Source organism: Lepidochelys kempii, chromosome 3 (assembly GCF_965140265.1).
Source record: "Lepidochelys kempii isolate rLepKem1 chromosome 3, rLepKem1.hap2, whole genome shotgun sequence".
Classification (NCBI taxonomy): domain Eukaryota; kingdom Metazoa; phylum Chordata; order Testudines; family Cheloniidae; genus Lepidochelys; species Lepidochelys kempii.
The window spans coordinates 140672036-140685157 of record NC_133258.1 but is presented as its reverse complement, the minus strand read 5'-3'; the positions used below and the strand labels follow the sequence as shown (position 1 = coordinate 140685157).

The following is a 13122-nucleotide window of genomic DNA, read 5'->3' as shown; positions in this document are numbered from 1 at the left end:
ACTTGTAGCCATAGCAGCAGATGACAACTGAGTACTAATAACCCCCCCCACACGTGCGCGCACACACTCTTCCCTGAGGTGGTGGTAAGTAGTAGTAATAAAATTGCTTTGAGGGAAGACAAATTTATTAATCATTAACCAATTTTTCCCATAAAGACACTAGTCACTGAAGCCAAATGGGAACTCTGTAACCACAGTATCCCTCATTGACTGGGAATCAAGCATTTTGAGTGGTCTGAGACGACACCATTTTTCTCTAGTACTGTTTAACTTCTTGTTCTGTCTCCATGTTTTGCTATATATATGATTTTCCTTCTATTGGTCTTAAATACAAAACATCAGCATGTATTTTAAAAGTAGACATGGATTGTTTTCATTTAGAAAACTAGTCTGATTATGTAAGATACCTTTGAGCATGCTGCAATTTCAGTAGTATTGAAGACTACATATGCAGTAAAAATGATTTCTCTAAAAATTCTGAGCTGTAGGAACAAACATCTCTAATTAGCTTAAGATCTGAGCATGGGTATAAGAGGTGCTGACTCTTGACATCTCTTCTGATTCTTATAGCTGTGCCATTTTTACTATTAATCTAGATTTTAGAAATCTCCATCAAAAAATGCAAACTTGTTTAAAACTTACAGAAATTGATTCTTTACTTTGATTACAAAGTTCTAGTCTTAAATAGATTTTTTTTTTTTTTTATTAGCCAGCAAAGGAGAGGCTTTTTCTATAGTTTTAGGGGATCTTGTTGAAAGTTCAAAAAATGTGTATACATTTATTGGGCTGGCTAAAGTAGTGTATGAAGCTGGAATGTTAACTGGAGAGGGAAAATGGAAACTAAGTTGGATTTAAATATAGCTAGGTCATAGAGACTCTCATATGACTGTTACCACACTTTCTGCATTTAAATTTCTAGTCTGAGTAAAGAAATTAAAGAGAACACATTCATGAGAGATGGAAAAGAGAGAATGTAATTATTACTCCCTTCCCCCCCCCCCCATTTACTGGTCTCTTGGGTTACAAAAATGTGATTATTTCCCTCCCTTTGCTTCCAAAATGACTTGCCAAAAAAAAAAAAAGGCAAAAAACACATTTGTCGCTTACCTATGCCTAAGGAAAAGCAATAGAAAATTTGTATGGAGTTGGGTTGATAGATTAAAGTAATAGTGTTTCAGCAGAGTATAAACCACAGCTGTATGCTGTCACCAAAGAGGGCTTGCCATCTGGTATATTAAGTAACCACCGGCATGTTATAAGGCCTTGTTTACACTAGAAAAAACAGTGCCCATTTTATAGCAGTTGCACTGCTGCTAGCTATGTTGTGAGTACTCATAAAATGGGTTCCTATTTTACTTCCATGTCATGAAAAGTACTGGAGTTGCAGTGATGGTGTAACTGGTATACTTAATAGTGTGTAGATAAGGCTTCATTGTACACCTGTTAGCAGTTCTGGTACCATACATAGTGTCCAAGCTTTAATGACTTGTCTGGTAAAATTGCTGGAGTCTTCTCTGCACTAGAACTTCAACTGTAGCTACTAGGTGCTGTAATATGGGCACTCACTTTTCTGGTTTCAATGTACCCTGACGTTTTGTCTTCTGTACCATCAATGAAGGAGTTCCACTTGTGTCAGAAACTGGGATTGCCAATATAGAGAGAACTTGGACAGCCACCAGCATTTTCTAATGCAGCCATAGTGATAAAGCAATTGTAGGAGACATCCCAAAATACTTGGTGTGGGCACCCTGTGCCCTGAAGATTTCACAATGGGTGGCTCTAAGAAACTACTCGCTCTTTAATGTGCTGGGGAAGTGGTAGGTGGTACTACTACACCACACTTTTATAGCAAATCTAGTAGAAGTTAGGTTTCAGAGGAACAGCCGTGTTAGTCTGTATTCGCAAAAAGAAAAGGAGTACTTGTGGCACCTTAGAGACTAACCAATTTATTTGAGCATGAGCTTTCGTGAGCTACAGCTCACTTCATCAGATGTTTACCGTGGAAACTGCAGCAGACTTTATATACACACAGAAATTGTATATAAAGTCTGCTGCAGTTTCCACGGTAAACATCTGATGAAGTGAGCTGTAGCTCACGAAAGCTCATGCTCAAATAAATTGGTTAGTCTCTAAGGTGCCACAAGTACTCCTTTTCTAGTAGAAGTTAGTGTGAAATAAGCCTTTTTGAAATTCTGTTTAAAATCCTGACTTGGAAATAAGCTCTGTGTGTGTTTCTTTTTTAACTGAACTCTGATAAATAGGAAACTAGATTTTTGGGACCACTCTCTTGCTCCCAACCCAGACTGGTTTGTCTCATCTGCCCTATTGGGGCCTTGTATACACTATGAAATAGAACCATTACTGAGCATAGCTGTCAGCAAACAATTCAGGTGACTTGGAGCTAAACACAAATAGCTCACTGACCAGGGTTTGTCTTGGCCTATGCTTACTGGTTAAATGTTCTGTTACAGTTCTGTTTGTTTTCTTGTTTAGATAAGGACTAAGCTTGCTGGCATACCTAATGGCAGCAAATCTCTTCTTCCTTTCTCCTTTTTCTTTTATCTTCAGTTGACTTGTGGGAATTAATGTAGTACACCTTTCATTTTGGTATAAAACACTTTGTTGGTTCCTGAAATATACATAAAACATGTTGCTTTTGAGCGAGTCTGTTTCCCACTTGCTTCAATTGGGGGGGGGGGTGGATTCAGTCCAATTCTGCAATCTCAAATCTGTACTTATTGTAACAATCCCTCTCTCCCAAAGAGGCATGAGTCCTCTGGTTTGATAGACATGTCTGTTGAAGTCCATACCTCTTCTTAAAATCCCAGCCCTTTAGGAATCTCTCAGTTAATGTTTTCTAATGGCACAACTTCAAATCCGGTTAGGAGAAATCAAATTAAGTCCATAACAGAGCATGTATTTCTTAGATAATACTACAAGGCGTAGCAGCCTGAAGTTGGAGTGCCCACTGCCACTTAAAAGTGTGCTAGAAGCCTAGTTTGGGTTAGGGCCAGTGGAGTATGTTTTAAGAATAACAAAAGGTAATGTAGTCCATTAGTGGTAGTTTGAGGGGAGAGGGGTATTAGGAAGATGCCAGGAAAAGCTTATGGAGGGAAAGTTGAAATTGAGGAGTGCTGCTTTGCAGTGTAAAGGTGTTACCACACCAGCTATGGTGGGGTTAAAGGAAGCATGCTAGCTCTTCAGCACACAGCCCTTTTTTGTGATGCAAAGTTCACTTAAATCCTACACAACTGGTTGCATGTGGTTGGTTGGGAGGAGGAGAGGGTATTTTATTGCAAGATCGATTAAGCCATGGTGCTTCCCAGTTTTATATAGCTGCTTCTCCTTCATCTACTCAGAGATTGAGGCAGCAGCTGTCCATTCACTGGCCTTTTGGGGGCTGTAACAGTTGTACAGAATCAGCCAACTGGAAAAGTGATTGTGGACAGTAATGAATTTTCATTTGACCTCTTGCCTGTAGTCTTCCATTTCACAAACATTGGGAGTGGCAGGAAACCACCGGAATAAACACCAAGCAGCTGCTTGAACACTTTCACTTAGTGAAGTAGCTACTGTAGTAAAATTCTTAATAGATATTTTTGAAAGTGGAACACCAGGAACAAAACTCTTTTTCATTTCAACAGGTGTTTCCCAGTAACCTCTTCTTTACCACTCCTTGTCCCAATATTGTACAAGCCATTTTTTAATCCTTTCTGGTTAAGGAGAGGAAAAGCAGTTGAGCCAATTCTTTGAAAATAAGTGAATAGTATTAAAATTGTATGAGATAAAATAGCTCTGACAACTTTCTTTAAAAAGAATACCTTTGCAAATGTTTTGTAACCACTGTTTACACTGTGGTAGGAGTGGTGGTAAAGATGAGCAATCACAGTATAAAAAGAATTACTTTGGACCTCATTGGATGGTAAATGGGGACTAAGGGTATGGTTATCACCTCGGTGGCATGATGCCTCTTACCCTGCATCTTCTAGAGGTGCCTTCATGTGCTGGGGGGGTCTCCACATGGTGAGTATCACCAACTGAGGCCTTGTCTAGGAAAAATAGATGAAGTTTACAATAAGAGAGCTAAGATGTTGTAAAATTCTAGTGTTGATGGGGCTACTTGTAGTTTTTCCTTGATGTAGCTGGTAACGGTGAACTATAATGGGAAGTCTAGGGTTTATCTCATCCCAACTACATTAAGGTAAAGCTATGCTTTGGCCCATCTATAGTAGGATTTTATGTGCTAGCTACTTTGGTGGAAAAATACCTTTTTGTAGTATAAAGTGGCATTAGAGTTTTTGTAGCTTTAAGCTGCATTCGTTCTTCCATGGGCTCTTTCACACTCAGAAACTTTCACAGTGTCCTATGGAAACACACTTGCAGGGGACAGGTGTAAGACCAAGGCTGGAGTGAGGGGCATGTTCTAAATATTCTGATATGAACATGGGTATCCGAAAGACTAGTTTAAAGTAAACAGTGCCCAGAATACGCCGAAGAGACTCCACTGGGGCTACTCACATGCTTAAAGTTAAGCATCTGTGTAAGTCTTCACACAATCAGGACCTAAAAAAGAAATTGTTCATATGGACTTCTTTATAAGTAGTCTGTATATATTCTGTTGTTAATTTGATTTTTACAAAGAAGGCATTGCTGTTCATCTTTAGATAAACTGGTAAAATACATCAGCCCCTGTAGAAAAACTTTGCTTTTATGACAAGAGTGGGGGAGAAATGTACCAGCTGCTTTTAGTAGTTAGAAATACTTTTGCTCTGGAAAAAACTCATGGATATAGTCACCACTGAATTTTGTTTTTAGTATTTTCTTAGACAAAAGTATAAGCTCCCTTAAACTGGCAAACTTTTATTTCCAGAACATGGACCTGATCCTATAAAAATTTAGGAACAGACTTATGCTCATTTGAATAATCTCATTGGCTTTGCATGTCTGTGCAGCATCAGGCTTTATATGTGTGCTTGTAGATATCATATACTATTGGTACAAAAAAAAAACCCCTTCCTATTTTTAGAAATATTTAGGTTGCAAAGTCAAGCACTGGAAAGATAAGAAATGCCAGATACATGGTTGCCTGTATATCTTTAATTCTGCCCTTTGCATCTCCATCCTGTGCAGTGAATGAGACAGGGGTCCTATAGGAAAGATTGTATGTGATCATGTAACTAGTGACTATTATAATGCAATGCCCAAGGGGGCTGTAATGCTGGCATTTCCTAACTTTCAAGGGCTTGACTTTACAAAAATATTCTTTTAGTGTAGTTTCTTGTGTGAAATTTTCAGTCTTTATTTTTTTCTTTTAAAAAAAAAATTATTGTGCATCATCGTCAGGGTTTCAATCTTGAATATTCAGCATTGCAACACAGACTTGAACTACTGGGCTAATAACATTAACAGGGAGCATCAGAAGACTGTTATCTTGGGAGTGAAGTGGGGGAATCAACTGTTGGGGGCCAATGAGTGGTTGGCTTGAGTCTGGCCTAGCATGACTCTTCTCCAATATCTGGGCATTGAGGGAAATCTTGCCCCATGTGGTGTCCTCAGGGATGGAATAAGGGCAGCTGCGGCCATGTGCTGGATCGTGGGGAAGCCCACCCTGGCTCCCCCGGCTATAGCTGCCCGGCAGCTCCCAGGCATTCTCAGTGTAATGACTTCTGCTGCTTTAGTAGTGGCATAAGCCCAGCTTTGAAATGTTGTTTAAGTATTATTTTGGCCGTTTGCTACCACCTGAGCAACACTATGTAAAGTGAGAGAAGGAAAATGGCAATTTTCAGCAGTTTACATCTCAGCAAAATCTTGATACAGGAAATCCACTTCTCTAGCTGGAGAGCTTTACCTGCTACAAACAATGGCAGTGTTGGAGCTTCTTACTATGTCTACACTAGTGCTCTGACAGTGGCACAGCTACTGTGCTGCTGCAGCGTCATAGTGTAGACGCTTCCTATGTTGATGGAAGAAGTTTTTCTGTCCTAGTTAAACCACCTCTCTGAGAGGTGGTAGCTAGGTCAATAGAAGAATCCTCCTGTTGAGCTAGCCGCCTCCATGCCTTGCTTAGGTCAACCTAACTATGGTTCTTAGGGTGTGACATTTTTGAAGCCCTAACTAACATACATAGGTGGACCGAAGTTTTAGGTGAAATGAGGCCTCTGAAAAAGGTCCCAAGAATCTTCTCTAATGGAACGTGTTAGGCCCCTAAATATAGGGATCTCTGCCAGCTTCCCCTATAATACAGCAAGAATTACACTACTACAACTAATTTAAAAATTAAGATCAGGAAAAAGAACAGTTATTTACAGTCCAGTAACTCTGGTTCTTTGAGTATATGTTAATGTGGATCCCTCTGTAGGTGACTGACAAGCAGTAACCTCCCTGGAAGGTGTGGTGTTTCAGCTGTATCAGTCAAATAGCAATTGAAGTACTGCTCTCCCAAACTTGGCATCTGACCTGGCTGTCATGTCAAACGCATAAAATTTAACAGAAGTCAGTGGATTGCTTCACATTGCAAGCCTTGCAGCTCTCAGAGTTTGGGATATTCCTGAAGCAGGCAGAAGATGCTGCATGTGTCCTGGTGACATTCAGAGGGAGAGGCTAGCTGGAAATGCACTGTGAGGACCATTTAGAGGTTCTCAGATGAGATAGCTTGGCCTTTTGATGGGCTAGATTATAGCCACAAAGAGATGGGGAGATTAGAGCAAAGGTCTGGATGTGTACAGTATGCGCAGCTTCTCCTATCCTAGTGTCAAGTGTGGCTCCAGGAAGATGACTGACAAGGTAACTGATCAGTTCAGGTAGAATTCAGAGGCAATTTTGGAGATGAACTTGAGTGTGGTTTCAACCACCTGTGTCCCTATGGAAGGAGGAGTAAGCTCACTGACTGCTGAGGCGATGGCTGTGGCAAATTGAGAAACTTTTAATTTGTTTTTATAGAACAGTAGGTGTGACTTAGTTTTCTCTCTCATCTTGTATTGTTACTAGACAGAAAGGACCAAGTTAATTTCTTTTCTTGACACAAGACAAGCAATACAGCAACTGAAGAGAAGTCATCTGGTATGAATGAGCTATCAGAAACTAAAATCATTGGGGTGGGGGGACTTAATGCAAATCCCTAGACTGTTAAACAAGTCTATAGAAGTATCATGCCCTGGAGGGAATTGCATGTACTGGTTTTGATCAGTTTCAAGAGACTCAGCAAACAAATAACTGACTACAGTATAAAGTGGGCATCCTGATCCAGAAGAGAGGAGGCAGTCTCACACAATCCAAGAACTGATACAATACTGTGACCAAGAGGGACAGACCTTGCAGAAAGGGCTTGAAAAAGTTTAAACCAACCAGGGTCTCCATGTGGAAGATGATTGGCATCTGGTAAAACAGGCACGTGTATAAACTGTTCATTGTTTTCAAGATAAGTATTCTCTGTCATACTTTTATTCTAAATCAAATCTTCTGTTTTATGAAGGTTTGTTGGTCATTTCCCCCTGAGAGAGGACACCCAGTGTTGATCTAAACTCAAATTTGCTGAGGTGATTGCATTGGAGGGCAATAAGAATTACAGCCTAAATCCCAGGTCTGGAGGGAGAGGAATGTGAGTTCTTGTCCTGAGAAAGGTGATGGCTAGAGACCTTAGACCTGTTTGAGGTGTCCTCAATGAGGCCATGAAGGAGTCAAAGCTGAAATTACCTTGAGAGCTGTGACAATGGCCACCAGAAAAACCATGTTGATGGTCAAGTGGTGTATTGAGCACCCCAATAATGGGTCAAAGAGCAACTCCATGAGTTTTAGGAGGATGATATTGAAATCCAAGGTAGGAGTTAGATCTCTAGCCAGCTGGCAAGAATGAAGGAGGCCCTTAAGGAATTTAGATACTAGCGGATCAAAGATCGAATATGATTGTACCAGAACATGACACACTGATATTGCTGCAACATGAATTTTGAGGAGTTAAATGCTAGTTGGGGATCTTAAGTATTGGGTCTGCTACTTGTACTAGATTGTTTTGGGGGGCCCATGTGGAAAATCTTTTCCATTTCAAGGCGTGAGCCTTCCTGGTGGAAGGTTTCCTGCTTTGTATGAGAACTCCCTGAATCTGTAGGGACCAATCTCTGTCAATAGCACTGAATCAGCTATTACCCAATTTGTCAGGTGCAATGACTGCAGGTCTGGGGGCAGTGTTTGACCTTGGTTCAGAGATACTATGTCTGAGCTGCTTGAGAGGTGAATGGGAGGCCTCCTGGACATTAGCAATAGCCTGATAGAGAGAACTGCCTTGGCCAATAAGGGGGGGGGGGTCTCAGGATGATGTAACCTTGTCCCATCTGATCTTGGGGATCAGGGAAATTGGCAGAAAGTTATAGGAGTTTTTGAGATCACCGATGGAGAAAGGCATCTGGTAACAAAGCCAGGTTCACACCCATCTGGGGCAAAAATTGGGCATTTGCTGGTGTCCTCTGGTAAACAAGTCTATTATGGGAGTCCTCCATTGGTGGAATATTGGCTGTATGATGGACTTCCACAACAACTATCCATTCTGCTAAAAAAGCTGGCTATGTCATTGTTGATGCCTGAGAGATGTAGCGCCAGCAGGGTTATTCTGTTGAGAACATCATAGCTAGAGCCTGATGGCTTCTTGGCAGAGGGGAAGTTTGAGCACTTCCTTGCTTGTTTATACAATGCACTGTGGCCATGGGGACTTGCACAGTGGTGTTCCACAGAGCAGGCAAGAATGCTATGCAGGTCACTGTGATGCCTCTCAGCTATAGGATGTTCATATATAGTTTGACTGTCCTGAGACCCTGTTCCATGCACCATGATTCAGATGGGCATTCAAGGCTGTTCCTGAAGTGTCTGATAAGTGCCATTCTCAGGAAGGGGGTAGAGAATGGGTACCCCTTTTTGTATGTTCATTGGGTCTACCCTCCAAGTGAGCTCTTGCAGGACTTGAGATGGGTCTGTGACTGTCTTGATCATGTGATGTCTGGATGTGTAATCTATAGACCTCTGCCAGAGTTGTAAAGGTTGCAGGTGAAGTCTGTCAAGTGAGGTTATGTGTGTGTGTGTATATATATACGCTGATGTGTGGCTTAAGAGTCCGAGACTCACATGCATGCATGGTTGTTGGATTTGATTTTTGGTTGCTTGCCATCAACTAGAGCAACCAGAATCTGTCCTCTGGGAGATAAATTCTTGTCAAGCAGGAGTTGGTCACAGCTCCTATGCTCTCTGTTGTCTGTGATGGTACAAGGGAAACTTTCTTGTAGTTCACAAGGATTCCAAATTGAGAGAACAGGGAAAGGACGCATTCCAAGGCTGCTGCAGTCTCCTGTTGGGACCTACCTCTGATCAGCCAGTTGTCCAGTAACACGTAGATGTGGATTCTGTCTCCTTAAATACACTGCCAGGCATTCTGTGAATACTCAGTGCTGTGGAGAGTCTGAAGGGCAGAACCCTCTGCTGGTAAAGATTGGGACACTGTGAATCTTTGCTATTTCCTGGGGTTTTGGATGGATAGCTATATGGAAATACACAGCTTGAGAGCCATGAACCAGTCTTGAGCTTGGAGAGATGGAATAATGAAGACAGTATTATCCTGAACCTTAGATGGTGTATATATTTGTTGAATTTGTTCAGATCTAGGATAGGATGAAGACCCCTTTCTTCTTTAAAATCAGGAAATACTGGGAGTAGAAACCTCTTCCCCTGAACTCTGATGGAACCTCCTCTGTGGTTCCTAAATAAAGCATTAAGACCCCTTCTGTTTGTAATAGGCTCTTGTGAGAAGAGTCCCTGAAGAGGGATGGGGAACGGTGGGTGGCTAGGGTGTAGCCATGGGTGATGAGCCTCTAGACCCATTTGTACAAAATGTCATGGCAGACCACATCTGGTGGAATGGTACAAGGTGGCGTTCAAAAATCATGCTCTCTGGACTGGATCTAATATGGATTCCAAACACTTCTGACAAATTTTGCTGATGTGTTATAGGAGTGTTGTGCATTGCTGTGGAGGGGAAAGGCTAGGGGGTCCTCTGCTGTACCTGAGTCTTTTCGTGACATGGTATTTGGTTGCCTTGGGTGGTATGATGGCATCCATTGTCTTCATGGGGGTTGATGATTGTACAGTGGTGATCTTCCCCTGCATCACAATAGCATTTGTGCATCTCACAATTACTACTTCCCTATCTGATTACATGTATCAGTATTTCCATTTCACAGATGCACAAGCCTACAGTCATACAGTCTGTGCCAGAGCCAGGAATTAAACTCTGATCTCTGGCATCCTAGTCAAATGCCTTAACAGTAAGACCAGCCTTTCTATACTGATCTACAGGGAGATGAGCTTTACTTATATATCCCTGCTGCTTCAGGGAGCCATAAATATACTCTAATTAAAGACAGATTGACCTGTGAGCAGCCTCCTCTAAAAGAATCCCGCTACTTGTGGGTAATTGGGGGAGGTAGCAGGCTATTTGTGACATCTGCTGAAGATTCTACTGTAGCAGGATTTGGTGGTGACATGTGTCAGTTCATGGTGCCTGTGTTTGTGTGTTCTGGCAAAATCCAGGCAGCTATCCTGTATTGCCTCAGTGGGAATTAGAGCATTGCCCCATGTTACCATGTACATATCCTATGGGAACTCTCTGTACAGTAAATAGGATGTTCCAGAGAGCTCTAGGGAAGGAGGACTGATCAAATGAGCTGCAGAGTTACAGCTAGCGGCTCCTATTCACATAGCAAAAGTGTTACAGGCTAGTTATGGGAAGACAATCAGTTTAGGCCCCTGGCAATTTAAAAAAAAACAAAAAAACAGGGTTAGCAATCATATTAACCCAATATAACTAGCTTGTGTATAGAGGTAAATGTCTTTAAAAAAATCATCTATGTCACTAACTAGTTGCACACTTGATTCAAAGCTGTAAAGGTGACAGGACTGAGTAAGCCCTCATGTTTGATGTAGAAGGCACTTAAGCTAAAATCTTCACACTTGATATGAATGTGGTAGCCCATATACAAACATGACACTGAAACCAATGATTTTCTAGAGTGACAACTGCCATAGCTTTAATACAGCCAGAATTGACATTTGAAACAGATCTCATGTACACCACAAAACCCACAGCTACACGTAGAGCTAGAAGAACAGGAGTACTTGTGGAACCTTAGAGACTAAGAGGTTCCCCAGCTTGTACAAAGATAGCTGTGCTAGCTCTCATTATAGAGACCCCTAGCTCCATAGTCTTAAATAGATAAGGTACAATAGGGTCTGGATTAGTAGGCTGCTAGTGCACACACCATGTGTGTTACTAGTGCTAGCTGTTAAGAGCATGGCTCATTAATTTTAAATGTATTTTTTGGAAAAATAAAGTTAATCAATTGCCATGGTGATAAATAGTTCCTATTAGGATATAATAGGGAACTTACAAAGAACTCTTCCTAAGTATTTTGGCATAGGTTCCATAACCTCCAGCCTCTCTCTTCCTGTCCCTCAGCCCAGCAGCCCTTTCAGCAGCAGTACATTGTGACCAATCACTTTCAGTTTATTTTCTATTGTTGACACAGAAACAGCTGCAGCAGGCACTTTGAGACACAGATGATGTCAGAGGGCTTTCTGCTTTCTATAGTTTTCACTCTGAATATTCTTCCCCCTCTTCTGCCTGTTCCAAACCATCCCCCTTTTCACTGCAACTTAACTCATGCTCCTTTCCTTTCTTCACTCCCTCCTCCTGTTTTTCCACTTACTTCCCTCTTCAGTGTGTCCCCTCTTCCTTTTCCAACTTCATTTAGCTAACTCCCTCCCAGCAAAACCCCCCTTTAAAAAACAAAACAAAAAAAAAATAACCAACCACTCTGAACAATGATGATCTATTGGCTTGTATGTGACATCTGGTCCCCCTACCCTTTATCTCATCTAGGTTGTAAATTCTACAAGGCAACCACCATAACAGACTGGTTGGGTCATTACAAAACCTAAACTTAATTTCCCCAATACTAATTTCTCCCTACTGTTACTCACACCTTATCAACTGTCTGTAATGGGTCACACTCTCAACACTTCAAAAGTTATTTTTCCTCCCTTGATATCCTGCTGTTAATTGATTTCTCGTTAGACTGACCTCACACTTGGTAAAGCAACTCCCATCCTTTCATGTATTTATACCTGCTCCTGTATTTTCACTCCAAGCATCTGATGAAGTGGGTTCTAACCCACAAAAGCTTATGCCCAAATAAATTTGTTAGTCTTTAAGGTGCCACAAGGACTCCTTGTTATTTTTGCTGATACAGACTAACACAGCTACTACTCTGAAGCATAAGTGTTATTAAGCAATACTGTAATTCAAATAAATAATCCATCATGAAAACTAAGGTGTCGCTCCGACCAAGATTTGTACATTTGAGTTGCCACATTGAGTTCAATGGGATGACTCAGGTGAGTAAATTTAGATCATTGAACAGTTTGCAGTTTTTGTTTTTACAACAGCTAATAATAAAATCATGGCTGTAGGGCCATGGACAGCTGCTGAAAAGCTACTTGGCAATCTGGGGGAGGAAAATGAGCAGTTTAAAACTGACACCACTGCTGAAAGGGCAGCAGGGAATATTAACACCACTTTCCTCCCAAAATTTGAATATAGATATATATGCAAAAATAGTGAAAAACTATTGATGTTTTCAACCTTTTCCCTCCTATTTTCTGTTAATCTTCTAGTAAAACATAATTTTCAGTTTAGTGGAGGAAAATTTTACAAAATCCCAACCCCACAGAAGTCAGTTATTTTAAAACAAATATAAAAAGGAACTAAATACAGTACTAACAGCAGCAATATGTAACCTTAGTCTGAATGTTAGGCAAGTCCAAAAAAGATACAATTCTGCACTACACAGGCATGTGAGCTGACACACCAGTCTTGTGTAATACTCTTTACCCCTACATTGTAGCATCGGGGTCTAACATCCCTAAACTGACATAGCATAAGACAGAACTGAATGTCAATCTACACTTGAAGTTTCCTTGATTTGAATCTTAACTTGCTTACTTTTACTACTGAAGTTTTTGCTGGTTTCCCTTCCAGATGGGACAGTGTGTTCATTCCTGATAGCCCTTACGTGCATGTGGAGA

At 41.1% G+C, this 13122-nt stretch overlaps 1 protein-coding gene across 1 annotated transcript in view; it reads left to right on the top strand.

The window, feature by feature from the left end:
- Positions 1–13122, top strand: part of HNRNPU (heterogeneous nuclear ribonucleoprotein U) — a 296525-nt gene that overhangs the window by 17755 nt on the left and 265648 nt on the right. The window lies entirely within an intron of this gene.